Genomic DNA, 15,661 nt, shown 5'->3' on the forward strand with positions numbered 1-15,661 from the left:
AAGATATGCACATTAATATCTTTTGTAAGAGAGTTTTTTTTTTTCTAACCTTTGATAGTGTACTACTCTAAAGTGGTTTACCTTTTATTACATGATGTAACTCAACTTGACATGTCATAGTAACTGTATGTCAGGCTGAGGGTGTTTTGAAAAGAAACATTCTCATTCAAAAGAATAGCAGTTCAAGATGTTGAAAATATTAACTGCAAGGTCTGGAAGATTCTTTTTATCTCAAATTTGAAACAAAAATGATTTAAAAAATCAGTAATTTTGGCTTATTAGCTATTCATAAATAATTTATCCTGTTTATTGTTTGGAAGGTAATATTTCTGGAGAAGATCAACATTGATTTTGAGACTAATCACACATTTCAAGCTATTCTCCAGCATATTTAATTGCTATAATTACACAAATAATTTTTCTCCCTTTGAATCCTCTCATCTAAACTGAGGATTTATCATTTTATTAAGTACACCTTAGACATTTACCTACATAGTGAAATACAAAGAAATAAAGAGTTAGCTGTAATGGGCCATGACTAGGAAACTCTTTGTTGACAAATAAGATCCATTATTTTGCCGGTCAGTCATATACAACTTGAAGGATGCTTAATACTATAATAATGCCTTATGCTTTTCACTCTCTACGTGTTTCAAGGAGATTTCAAATACAGTATCTTATTTATTTCTCACAACCTTAGGCAGAAAAAGAAACAGATTTGGGACTGTAAAGTAACTGTCTTGGGAATAAAAATGGAGTAAAAAACAACTCAACAACAAAGAAAAACAAACAATCCAATTTAAAAAATGAGCAGAAGACCTGAACAGATACTTCTCCAAAGAGAAAATACAGATGTCCAACAGACCTATGAAAAGATGCTCAAGATCACTAATCATCAGAGAAATTCAAATTAATACCACAATGAGATTTCACCTCACGCCTGTTAAAATGGCTATCAATAAATCAAAGAACAAGTGTTGGAGAGGATATGGAGAAAAGGGAAGTCTCATATGTGGTTGTTAGGATTGTAAATTGGTACAGCCACTATGGAAAATAGTATGGAGTTTCCTCAAAAAATTAAAAAATAGATCTATCTTCTGACCCAGCAATTGCACTTCTGGGTATTTACCCAAAGAAAACCAAAACAATAATTAATAAAGATCTATGCGCCCCTATGTTTATGGCAGTACAATTTACAATAGCCAAGATATGGAAGCAACCTAAATGCCCATCAACAGATAATGGATAAAGAAGTCATGGTTCATGTATACAATGGAATACTACTAAGCCATAAAAAGATGAAACCTTACCATTTGCAACAACATGGATGGACCTAGAGGTGATTATGCTGAGGCAAATAGGTCAGACAGAGAAAGATAAATACCATATGATTTCACTGATATGCAGAATCTAAGAAACAAAGAAAAACAAATGAATCTAAAATAGACCCACAAATATAGAGGATAATCAGGTGACGGGCAGAGCCAAGGGGCTGGCGGGAGAGGGGGCTGGAAGAAAGTGGTGAAGGGTTAAAAAAGTGCAAATTAGTAGCTGATAGAGGGTCATGGGAATGGGGAGCACAGCATAGGGAATATGGACAGCAGTAAGGTATTGGCTATGTGTAGAGCCAGAGGGTAAATAATCCGGGAGATTATTTCATAAACTATATAAATGTGTAACCAATGTACTGTATACTTGAAACTAATAAAAAAAGCACATATGAAAGTCCTTTTGACTTTGACTCCTAGTCAAACATGGACCCAGAAAGCAAGTCTAGCGATTTTTCTCAATTTCAATGTGTAAAATATATATAAATTTAAAATTATTTTGATATTTTATTGAATATACTTCATATCTTTTAAAGGGATTTTATTTTCTCTTTTAATTTCCTTAAAGACTCTCACAGTGACTTGCATGTAGCAGGCTCACAAAAATATTTTGTTTATATTATATAACATATATTCACATATTAAGTTGAACACTGTTTTACATTTATTTTTTGGGCTCACTCTTGAGCAGAAAAATGAAACGAAGTATGTAGCATAAAGAAGAAAATTAAAATCTAGAAAGTTCATTTAAGCCTCCCAAAGGAAATAACTTTTGGCACTATATTGCTATGAAAACTTGTGTATTTGTATTTATCTATGTATACCATAATACCATCTAAAACCCAAAGTATCTATATTTTAACAGTTGCGGGCTCTATCTTTTAAAAATAAGGTATTTTAAAACTTAAACATAAAAATAATGATAATAGTAATAAAGAAATTTAGATTATAACAGAGAACATGGAAAATAAAACAGAAAAGTAGTATGAAGCTTCGATTCAAAATATATTGCTCAAATTAAAAATAAACTTTTATTATAATGTGTGTGTCAGTGATAAATTGTTCAGTTAATTTGTTTCTGGAATCAATGTGCACATCGATATTCATCATATATTTAATAATCAGTTCTAGGTCCCCAGATATCAATGATTTGAGTTCTTTTTCTATAAATTATATCAAGTTGTAAATTTGTGACGCTCTATGCAAACAATTGTGAGAAGGCTGATTTTTTATTCCAACAATGAATATGAAAACTTTTATGCATTTCTAGTTTTACTAATAAAATATTAAGCAAGAATACCCTAGAATATATCAAGTAAAGTTAATAACACTAAAATTCAAAAAAGCTTGAATTATACGATGTGTTATATTTACATGTGCCCAGTGTAGGTGAGACCTGAGAGGAAAATACACCTGACAGGTGAAATTACAAATATTAAATAGTATACACTAGTTTATATGAAGACCTCTGGGTAATCCCTTGGGGGAAATTATTTTTAATTAAATCCATAATTGACATTAGAATATATACAGATATATTTGATAGATTTGAAGGAACAAATAGAAACCAAATTATAAAACACAATGAGGTATATGATAGATTTCACCATAATGGAAAATATCTGGCATAGATGGTACAGCTGACCTTTAGATACACATTTGAGGTGGGATTGAGGGTTTTGAGAATCAGAATCAGTCCAACCCAGCAACTTAGTGAGTATAAAGATATCTGGGAAAAAGTATTATTCATTTGAATTAAAAGAATAACTTTCAATCAAACTCTTTACGTGAAACAAAAATGTATGCATATTTTAGGAAGAGAGATTATAAAAATAATTAAGATATTAGGACATAAACTTTATAAATACATTTAAAGTAATTATAACCACTTAAGTCTTTAAGCAATATTTGAAAATAGAAATATAATTTTATTTGTAAGAAGTGTTTTCTTTGTAGATGAAAAGGACAGAATAAAAGATAATTATTTTCAATATAAAATCTTTCTTCATATTAAAATTATTTGTAGAGATCACAAATGAGAACTGCAATAAATTTATAATGGATTTATTGAGGTACTAATAAGAGTGTATGCAAAATTTTACTTCTTCCTGAGGTTTTACATATAAAGTATATTTTTTTTCTTTCACCTGTTTCACTTTCCATTCTCCTTCCATTCCTCTACCTCACATCCTTATTCATCTCAAGAATCTCTAGTTAAATCATAACATTACTGGTAGACTTCAGGGTTTCTCTAAGGGAAACTAGATAGAAAGCACAGAATCTTTGTAGAGAATAACACAATCTCACTAGGCACAACTTCTCTTGCTTGTTTGAAGAAGTTATCTAAGGATAAAGTAAATGAACATACACAATTACTGAGAAACAGTTGAACACAAATATTTGTCACGTACATATGAAATAGTAAATAGAATGAATGAACATGGTTCAAAGACTCATGGATTAGCAAATTATTTATTCATTGACCATAGAGACAGATGTCTTGACTAAAAACAGCACAAAATAGGTGGAGAAAAAATATCTTCCAAATACTTTACTACTAAAAAAATTTAGAAATATTTATATTCTAAAGTTATTCCCTTTAACCTAAGATTAAAGTTATTAAGAATTCAAATTTTTAGTGTGTATATTTGATGTCATAATGTAATATAATAAATGGATACATACATTAGAATAAAATAAATAGTATGTAAAATCATTAGGCCATTTTAATGAATTAGGAGATCTGAATTGAAATAGGCAGTTTATACTCCACCATGAAAAATGTGACATAATAAGCTGCATATTATGAAATTCTACATAAAGTTCCCAGGTATAAGTATATACATGGAAAAAAATCTATACACCAAACAGTTAATCTCTGGCAATTGAAATTACAAGGTATTAAGGAATAGTATACAAGCTTGCAATAAGAAAAAAAACAAAAACAACTGGAAGACAGTATACCCTTTTAATATCACTGTGAGCCTTTTCTAATATGAATCCTTTACTTTCTAGACCCCAGAAGAATGTACAATTTGGCTTTCCTACTTATTATTTAATTGTAATCCACACACGATGATGTTACATATTAACTTGTAGATTTTTGTCTGGTAGAGAAGACTAGCCCCAAGTTACAGATTTATTCCCATGTAGGACATTAACTAGGATTGTACCTAGTTACATTAGATTAACAATCTTCTTACATTATTCTATCTTCTTCCCGATCCTTCTCTCCTTCTTCTTCTTTTATACATATAAACGCCCAGCTACTCAAATGCTTTTGGAATCAGCTTTACCATTTTAGTGATTTCCTCAATAATAGGTGATAAATCTTTGACATTTTATTGGAGTGTGGGGTGAATCCTTAGGATAGTTTCCAAGTGCCAATAGTACTTTAATTTCTCTCTCTTGCTCTTCCTCCTCCCACCTCCAAATTGTTTTGGTTTTGTTTCGCATTCTTGATAAAGTTTGGTTTGGGTTCTAATTTCTGTATGCCAATAACTTATTTCTCACTTGGTGGCAGCAATGATTGGGATTCTGGTTTTATGATCTGAACATTTGGTGACCTCTACTGAGGTGATGTGACAAGAATCTTTTTTTTTTTTGGTCCAGTGGGAGATAGAAATCTGAATATTTAGTTATTCATTTTGTTCGTGTGATTTTCTTTTCATGAGTTAAACTCAGTAAAGAAAATATTTCTTGGATGCTGTAAAGAACAGAGCTTTGAGATTTGCTGCGATAATTTTTTTGTCGTTCTGTTTATTTTTAACTTGTGACCGAGACTATAAAACTGAACTTGCAAGATCGCTCTACATACATATGTTTGTAATTTGAAAAACCAGTACCTCTTGTGGATTTAAAAAACCTTCCTTTCTTCATAATATATCAATACATTGAATTATCAAATTTCTTAACCTGAAGGAGCTTTGTTTAGTTAGTTTATAGAGATGAATTAGGGTAACATAAATCAAAAGGTATAAGTATATGCATGGAAAAAAATCTATACACCAAACAGTTAATTTCTGGCAATTGAAATTACACGGTATTAAGGAATAGTATACAAGCTTGCAATAAGAAAAAAAACAAAAACAACTAGGATACAGTATACCCTTTTAATGTCACTGTGAGCCTTAGGGAACCGAGAATTGAGGAACAAAAACAACTGAACTTCTAAAACCTTAAATATGATAGTACTTTAAGAAGGGCTAACGAAGTATGAATTAGTAGTTGGGAGATGGTAATGGGCATGGGGAGTATGGCACAGGGAATGTAGTCAGCAGTAATGTAATGGCTATGTGTAGAGCCATGTGTAGGGTAGTAGGGGGAATTGTTTCATAAATGATATAAATGTCTAACCAAGGTACTGTATACTTGAAACTAATAATAAAATAAAATGCTTAAAAAAAGAATTTATAATAATATTCTATACCTTTCGGGTATGTGAGCTTAAAATAACTTCTAATGGTCTTACTTAACTTAGACTTGACAAATATGAAATCAAGTAATTAACAAATAATATTTGGACACCTGGTGAAATAGTAAATAAGACTGAATAATAAACCTCTATATATTATATATAATAGTATGTAATATAACATATATAACTTTCCTGTTACTTTATTATGTTACTTTGGGTCAAGTTAATGAACATGTTCAGTTAGCCACTATAAGGAGTAAAATCGATGTGGGTATCAGCAGGTATCTGTCAACATGCTTGGCATTGACTTTCAGTTATCAATCACTACCTTCCAGTTTTTTCCCTGTAATAGAACTTACACTGATTAAGTTATAATTAATATGGATGTTTGAGATTATACTAAGAATGATAATGACAGGGAAAAACAACTCTGTATATATATATACACTTGATTTTAAGTTAAAAAAATAATTGTGTCCTAAAGTAAATTTGTCATGTAGTTTCAAAATATACAAAAGTCAAGTAAAGGGAAAAATGTGAGTGTGTATAGCAAGTTTGAGAAGGTTTGAGAGAAGCTAATTTTATTTACCTTGGAAAAAATCTACCTACAAACAATGAATATAAAAAGAAGCAAAGAAATATGTTAAAAATTTGGCATAATTTTATTATTAATGGCCTATCAGTAATATATTTTAAAGGAATATTTTGAATTTTTTTGACACACTATATTAAAACAATTTGGTTATTCATAAGTCATGATTTAAATATTTAGTTTTTCTTAAGAAAGAATATTAAAATGCTATTCCCAAATGGCTCAGTTTTCATGCCTCACAGAATAACTGAACACATTTCTGTGCTTTTTACTGACTTCATCATGTCCTTGACTTTTAGGCAATGAAAAGATGTTGTTCATATCTGAAGGAATTAAGGTTTATTCTCTCACGTGAATTTAAAATATTACAGTGACACATTGATTAATTGTTCTTTGGTACCTATGATCCTATTTTAATCAAATCACCAAATATTCCCAACCAATCTTGTTTTTCCCTAATCAGACCCTAAATTCTGTGGGGAATAAACTGTGTGTCTTTTACATCTACAACTAAAGCTTTGAGATCTCAGAGTGTTTTGGGGGATCACAAAGGAGTCTTCTTTCACCTTATCAAACAGAGAATACGAGAAAAAAAGATTCCTTTGATATGCTCCATATTTCTTGGCTAGGTTAACACTGTAATAAAAGATTCATAGAATGAGATTTCAAACAAAAAGAATGATTGTATACAAGTAAATTGTGAGTAATATAAATATTTCAGAGAGTCTACAGTTTACAAAATGGATTTGAAGGCCCTGATGATTTGTCAATGACCTCACTGTCCTTAATATGATCTCAGAAGCAACACCAATAAAATTCTTATGAATTATTCATTGTACTCCAATAAATAACTTTATTTCTCTACAAACTGATATCACTCGTTCTGCTATAAATTAAGCACAGCTATTCGGTCTCATCTACAGATTTTTTTTGCTATTCTCCTGTTCTTCCTATGAAAATATAGTTATTTATAGAGATTAAATAAAAATCTACTTTTCTTTTACTAAGATATAATTGGAGATAGCAAAGGTGAATTCAAGATCATACCTAGAGTATCATATTGAGAATGCTGCTCATTTAATTAGAGTATGTTAGGCTCTCTCTTAATGAACACGTTGCCATGTGGAACATATGCTTAGCAGAGGATTCGCAGAGTGAACTGGCCCACTAAAATCTGTTACATATTTCTAGCCTCACTGTAAGGAAGGTACTTCCTGATAGATCAGAGACCTTAACAAATTTTACAAGGAAAATAGAATTCCCCCAAATTTATGGGAGAAACTTTTTTAGTCTTGGTTTCCTGGTCTTGGTATAGAAGAACAAATAAAATAAGCTTATAAAAATGAACTGAGCTTCTTTATGAAAATTTGTAGACATAATTGCTTCTCTGGTAAATGCTTAGTAGTTGTTCAAAACTGTGTGCTCAAGGAAACATATATTGTTAATCGATACCTCTTACTTAACTATATAATTAAGCAGTCCAACCATAATATGGTCAATCTTCATGATCAAGAATATTCTTTGTAGATATTTTTATCAAATCAGGGGACTGTCAAGAAAATATCCAAAATTTGGACAAAAGGTAAAAGAAAATATATCATGTTCTTTTGATGTCATGCTGCAGCACTGTTTTTATAGGTTCAGTCGAAGGTTATTAAATTCTTTAGAAGGATATACTTATGTTTGACTTTGTGATTTAGTATTTAATTAGAGTTAAAAAAAAAAAACTATGAAGTGACATAATAATTTCTGTCCGGGAGAAAATATAAGCCCGATTTAATTTTACTGCCCTGTAAGACATTAACAAATTTTATTTCTAACCTAGAAATCTTATTGTAGCATTCCCTTTTTAAAAATGCTTATTAAAACCCAGTTACACTGGCAACCAACATTTAACATCCTACTAGTTTCTTTATTAACGAGTTAAAATTTTTTTTGACATGTTCATTCTGTATATGTGCAAGAGTCACATTTATGTATTTTTGAAAAATATGCTTTGAGAAGATAAATTTGACATTCTATTCTATGTAAACATTTTAAAAAATTCTATTTTTTTAAATGTTTACATTGATTTTATACTATGTTGTTATCAGAAAAAAGTAACAAAGAATTGAAATAGATTATATAATGTCTGATACAGCAAAGTTATTTTAGGTGGGGATAAATTATCTCTTTTATTAGGACAAAGAAATTCATTTTTTGTTCTTTTATATCAAAAAATAGCCACCGCTATTTGATATTTAGTACAAGTCCGCCCCAAATATCTGAAATATATAAGATATAGAGCCAAAATAAAGTGTTAGTGATCTCTCAGATATAGCTCAAGGACACTACTGCCCTCTTTCATCAATCAGAAGTATTTTTACTCTCCCTGATACTTTTGGTCATATCCTTTTACTAAGTTATGAGGACTGGGTCTATTAGATAGTGGCAGTCTGCAAGTGAGTGATAGAGAAGAACAGACAGATGAATGTTATATTCTAAACCTTCTGAAAATAGAAACTCAGAATCACTATTCCACCTTTTCCTACCTACAACCTGAAAACTCCCTTGAAGGAAACAGTGACATAACCTTGTCCTACAAAATATCATAATATTACAATGGAAGCCCAGTTGTATAAAAGCGATCAAAATCTGCTTAGAATAAAATTTGGAGTTTATTTTTATGTTATTTTGGGTGAAGCAAAAAGAAAGTAAAACTCTGATAAAAATGAATTTATTAGGATTTTACTTTAAGTAATGGATTTACTAAATGGAAAAAGAAACCATTTCTCGCTATATTCGTGTTGGGATTGTGAATGTAACACTGCAGAAAAGTTTTTTTAGATGATTTCTCTGTGGCAATAAATTTTTCCAGTTAAAATCAAGAGACTTTAATTTTTAGACTAAGAGACTCCATCTCAGGTTGGTTTTTGTTTTGAAGAGTTTCTAATTATTTCTAATGATTCTTTTATTCCTTGCTGATATTTGCAGTTTCTAAAAGTTGTATCAAACCTTAGAGAAATTTTAAGGTTTTACAGAAATGTAGATATAGGCCCAGCAGTCTTTTATAGATGGGTCTTTATGTAGCATTTAAAAATTTGAAGATACAAGATAATTGTGCATTATATCTTCAAAGGATAGACTTAGGAAAGAAAATAGGCTGTGTTGAACAATCAGATCATAATATGTTGATGCTGTTTTAGAATTGTAAATTTGTTTTGATATTTCAAATATGCTGGTGTCATCTAGATGTTTAACCTGTTTCTAAATGGCTATAAGTTTCTGAAAGGCATCTTCAGATATATAAATTCCTGTTTGGCACTTTAGAGAAGGAAGCTATTCAACTATATGAAGATTCATTTAAATACATTGATTTAAATTAACAGATTAACATTTTAGCTAAATTAATAAAACAATATATATTCATTCTAATAGAATACCAGAATGAAACGTCTCCAAAATATTTTAGGTGTGAAAAGATAAGATTGGTGTGGTTATTTGGACATTTATACCTTTGCTCTTAGCAAAACATTATCACAGACATTTTCATATCACAAGGATAGAAAATATGCCAACTCTAAATGATCAAGCACAATAGAACTGATTGCAAGCCCGGTTATGCTTATAAAACAAAGGGATAACGAGTGCCCTAACCTATCTCCAAAGGGAGGCTTCCTCATCAAAACTCTCACTTTTTTCATTTCATTTCTCTGTTGGTTGCATAATAAGATGTAGATATTTCTATTCCTTCACTTACCTCCTTTCCTCTTGATGATGACTAGCTCCATTAGCCATTTGACTTCAATGAATTTGATGATAAATAAGCTGTATATTATCTGCAATCCATTTATTTCCACCATATTGTATATTTCCTGAAATAAAATATCAGAAATCTCATGTGACTTAGTTAACTGACTTTTATTTATAAATACACGTATGTATATATAGAGGATTTTATTTGGAAGGACTACTTCAATTTAGAGAAGGAGCTATAAGTTACACAGTGTCACATAATGTATTTTCATTTTTGATGACTTTATCTTATCAATCTAGGCAAATTCAAGAACATGAGGGGAAAATATGTTTCTAATGCATCAGAGAACATATTTGATCTTAGACTAAAGATTTCCAATTCAAGCAAGCAAGAAAGAAAAAAAGATGTCTTCTAAGGAATGTATTGATACTGAATATTAATTCAAAGAAACATTCCTTGTTCTTAAATCACTAAGTCATAAGAATAAAGAAGTCAAAGTAGAAGAAAATAATGATATACAATTACTTCAATGCAATCTGTAGGAAATCTTAGGCCATTCTGAAAGACTATAGGAATTTTAAGGTTACAAAATCATAGTAATACTGGTATTACTATTTCTCTGTTTCCCTATTCTGTTTTATTCTCACTCATACTTATGGGCAAATTATTTCTTTTAATAATGTTTGTCCTTAAGGCATATTTTTAAAAGATTAGTACTTTAAAATCTTTAATAACAAATAACTCCTTCCCACACTTTTCCAACCTATTTTGTCAAGGAGAAAATAGTTACATGTGTATGTGTACCAGAAGTTAAAAGTCAAGATAAATGTCTTTGTTTAGAGAAAATTTAACATATTTTAATCCCACATGCTTTTTGCTAATCGCAGTAATAAATGTTGTCAAATTAATACCTGTAGCTAAATATTCTTCAGGCTCGAAGTATTATTTTTACCTTTCTTCTAGTAAATCACTATTTTAAATTATATGTATGTATGTGTGTCATTATATGATACATGCATTTATGTACATGCATTCATCTATATACATAATCCAAAATTATCGACTCATCTACTAAAAAGGGGTGGGATGAAATAATTATAATAACTTATCCCTTGGGAAAACTGAATTTAATATATGAAACCATTTGCTTACAGTACTGACATTTACAAATTAGTTGGTACCATTACTGGTTATAATATCAACAATGTGCAGGTTTACTAAAAATGAATACATCTGAACTTTTAACTATTTGGTAAAAACTAGTATACCAACGGCCTTCCTTCGACAAAGCAGTTTGAAAATTCACATAATGGAAAGTCAATGGTGAAAAAGATTTTCCTTTAAAAATTGATATGAAGAACACGTTCATTTGTGAATACATCAAGGGATAAAATCAGTTCTTTAAGAAAGTAAATAGAGTAGAATATAATACATGTAAACACAAATTTTTTAGAGCTGTTCTTTTAATCAAACTTTTATTACCATCTTAATAGTTGGCAAATAATACCAATAAGAGTATATAAAAGCAACCCATAGAATGGAGATAATATTTGTAGTATATATATCTAATAAGTAAATAACATGCAAAATAAATTTATTATGAGAAAGACAGAAAATCTAACAGAAGAATCTGCAAAAGACTTGAACAGAGATTTCACAGAAGATGCTAGCTATTTAAAAAGCCAATACATACTTGAAAAAATATTTGGCTTCTTATTGTCACTTATAAATCACTAGAATGACTAAAATGGAATAATTTCACTATGGGATACTACACAGTGAGAGACATGATCTGCAACTATTTGCAGCAGCATGAATAAATTTCACAAGTAAAATGTTGAGACAAAGAAGGCAGATACAAAGTATATATAATATATGACTTCATTTAGAATAATAACAAAGGAAAGCCAAACTACTCTATGCTTTTAAAAGTCAGGATAGCAGTTATTGGGGCATTAAGTGTAATGAGTCACCCAAGGGAAGTTTCTGGTATTCTGATGATGCCCCGTCTTTTATCAAGGTGCTAGTTATCTTATTGTGTTCAATTTTAAAATATTCGTTGATTTTGAAACTTGAGATATATGCTTTGCTTATATATATATTATTCTTGACAAAGTTTTAAAAGATGAAAGCTTATCTTCCGAACACTTCCAAGAGAATGACTAAAGAAAATATTTTGAAAATTATATTTATGAACAATTAATATATAAAACAACTTGTTTATAATTCTTACTATTTTTACAATACCTGTTCGACAAACTTCTTTGAACCATGTTTCTTTCCAATAATTGCGATTTGTAAAGTAAAATTCAGAGGTTTTCCTGTATCTGTATCTGTGTTTGGTTTTACTTATAAAAATATCAATATGTAATATAGTAATTAGTAGTGTACCCATATAAAAAAGATTTGAAGAATTTGGTGTGGTGGGCCCCATTATATTCCCTTCAGTTTACTTATATGGCCTCTGTCTAAAACCATATGGAACATGGTAGATGATGGGTAGTCTGCTGTAAACTTATTACAAAATGGGAGTCTTAATTGAAACTTCCGTGTCAATATGGAATGATTCAGATAAGCAGTTTCTGGCATTTAGTATGCAATATTTAATTTGGCAAAACATTTCTTTCCAAGCTCCATGATGGAGAGGTCAAAAGCAGTTTGCTTTTAACTGTTAGGACCAGAAGTACAACTTCAATGTAGAATTAATTCTCTTCTTCTATCATGATATAGTTAAACAGACTTTGATTTTCTTTGATATGCAACAAAGCATCACAAATGATATACATATACTTGGTCTATAGAATATCACACGCAATCTACTATCAATAACAGCATATTGATCTTGATGAGCAGAATGCTGCAAATACCCTAGATACCCATGTAATTGACTGTCAGGATATGACATTTGATGGAAATGGCTTGCAATGGCTTGTGAAATCAAAATGTGCATACTTCCTCCCAAATACACATTTAAAGATGCCCGTTTGATAGTTTGAAATCAGCTGTGGTGGGAGTATTTATATGAAAGAATTTGACAAAACTAAAAATTAGTACTTTTTTTCCCTAAAGAGCTATTAAATATTTATTAGTACAGCACAGTGAGAATAATGTTCTGCCTCATTTATCACAACTCATGGGATGTTGTTGGCTGTAAGTAGATCCTGATGGAAAGAGGGCTCTGAAGCAAGTCCAACCTATGGGTTAGGTTTCCCTGCCAGTTGAGCTACATTTTCTAGAACTTTCGACAGGGCTGGATTTTTATTTGGTAAATAGAGACATTCAGTGAGGTCTCTGGTAAGCCCCAATAAATGAATTGAAATGTATACCCCTAGTAATCTAGAGCAAAAACAAGTCCATCATGATAGAGAAAAGATTCTGCTTGGAAAACAAAAATATCGCAATATACTACTGGGCTTTTCTAGAGAGATATAATCTGACCATAGAGTTCAAACTGCCATCCATGAGCTGCATGTGATTGAGTTACCAAGTCATGACATCATAGGTGTTTCAGAAATTCATCATGCATTGGAAATCATATAATTAGGATAGGACACAAGAGGTTTTAAAAAGTGTGAATAAATTACATGAATAGCCACGCAGAAAGAAACATGTCCATTAACTCGGCCAACATGTACAATTCTAAGCAAACTATGCAAATACTCTCAGAAAAGTATGTTGGGAAGTATGGAAAAGGGAATTTATCTTATGCGTATTTTTGCCTCCCCACCCCTAGCACTGATCAAATTTCCCAAAACAGAGAGATAGTATCCCTGACTTTCAGATTATATTAGCTGGTCCTTTGACACTCATTGGGGAAGTCAATTCCTTGATGTAGGACTTCATCTGGACGTGGTGGGAAGATTATAAAACTCTGAGTAACAGCCTCAGATGAACAAAAGAACATGACTGCAGAAAATAATTGCTATGGTAGCAGCTGGTGAAGTAACCTGACACCCACCATGCTTGAGATAGGTCCAGCCCACATCCATAACAAAAATCAATAGTTTCACACCAGACTTTAAAAACCTAATTAAATTTTGTTTTTTAAAAAATAATGCCAAGTACTTATTATGTGTCAGACACTTTTCTAAGTAATCTCTCATATATTAAACATTTAATCCCATCAAATTTTATGAGATAGGTACTATGATCTTGAAAGTTTTAAAATAAAAGGAGAAAGGAGGCACCAAAAAATGACATAGATGATAGAGGCTTTGTTCATCCCTCTTATGACCTCATCAAAGTTGGGACAGAAACACAGAGCAAACAGCGAGCAAAGTCATCTGGGATCTAGAAGAACAGAAGCACTACAACTAGGGAGAGAAATCATTAATCGACCTGCAACAGTAGAAGGTAGGATGGGGTGAAGATGCGAGGCTGAGCGGGACAGAGGCTACCAAAGCGGCAGCCAGCAGCTGCAGACACCTCTTAAAGGGGCCATGTCCGCAAACAGACTTTCTCGGTGATGGACCTGCTCATTCTGAGCACCAGCGCTGGGGGCCACAATGGACTTACAGGGGAACACTGAGTTGCTGGAGCAAGGGCCAGAGGCGAGGCTTTCTCTCGGGCAGAATTGCTGGCAGTATCCATTGTTCCTCTGCTGAGCCTTCCCCTCTCCTAGTGTGCAGATGCGACACCTATATAGCTGAGACATCATCAAACTGGATAACAGAGGTTGCCAGCCCAGAGGATTCCCTGAAACTCCACCTCCCCCAACTCATAGCCCCACCCAAGCCACATCCAGTTGTGTACTTGGCGAATGCGGTGCACCTTATTGAGCCAACTCCAAGACCCACACCAGAGGCAGCTGGCCTCAGTTTCTGGTGTGGCTTCTTGAGCAACTATAAGCACAGCATCTATGGATTGCTTGCTGAATCTTAACAGGTGGCCTTGGAAGGGCAGAGGTTTGGGCTAAATTTGGCCTGCAGCTGAATCCCTCTCAGGACTGTGCCACTGGACACCTACTACACAAAGCCATGTTTATAAGACTGGGAGATTTAGGAGCTTTACTTAGTACATAGAAACAGACATGGAAAAGCAGCCAAAATGGGAAGAAAAAGAAGCAGAAACCATATGAGAGAACAGAACTGAGAACCAGGAATAATGGAGTCAAGCAATCTAACAGAAGCAGAGTTTAAAACACTGGTTATGAAGATGCTCAATGAACTTAGGAGAAGAGTAGATGAACTCAGTGAGAACTTTAACAAAGAGATTAAAAAAACATAAAAATGGAAATGGAAATGATAAAAGGGAGCCAATTAGAAATGAAGAACACATTATCTGAGATAATGAGTATATTAGAGGAAATCAACAGAGTAAAGGAGAGGATCTAACCACCAATATAGAGGATGGAGAAGCCAAGAACACCCAATCAGAAAAGTAAGAAAAAAAGAAGCCAAGACTATAATAATCATTTAAGGAGCCTATGGGACAAAATTAAATGTAAAAACATCTGGGTCATAAGGGAACCTGAAGGAGAACAAGAAGTTGAAGAGCTGTTTGAAGAAATAATGAGGAAAAATTTCCCTAAACTATTTAAGGAAATAGACATACAACTCCAGGAAGCTCAGAGATTCCCCCAAAAAAGA

The 15,661-nt window shown here is 31.9% G+C and overlaps 1 pseudogene; it reads right to left on the bottom strand.

The window, feature by feature from the left end:
- Nucleotides 1–14,663, bottom strand: part of LOC102883053 — a 65,788-nt pseudogene extending 51,125 nt beyond the window's left edge.
- Between the last annotated feature and the right edge of the window lie 998 nt (nucleotides 14,664–15,661).

Source organism: Pteropus alecto, unplaced genomic scaffold (assembly GCF_000325575.1).
Source record: "Pteropus alecto unplaced genomic scaffold, ASM32557v1 scaffold21, whole genome shotgun sequence".
Classification (NCBI taxonomy): Eukaryota; Metazoa; Chordata; class Mammalia; order Chiroptera; family Pteropodidae; genus Pteropus; species Pteropus alecto.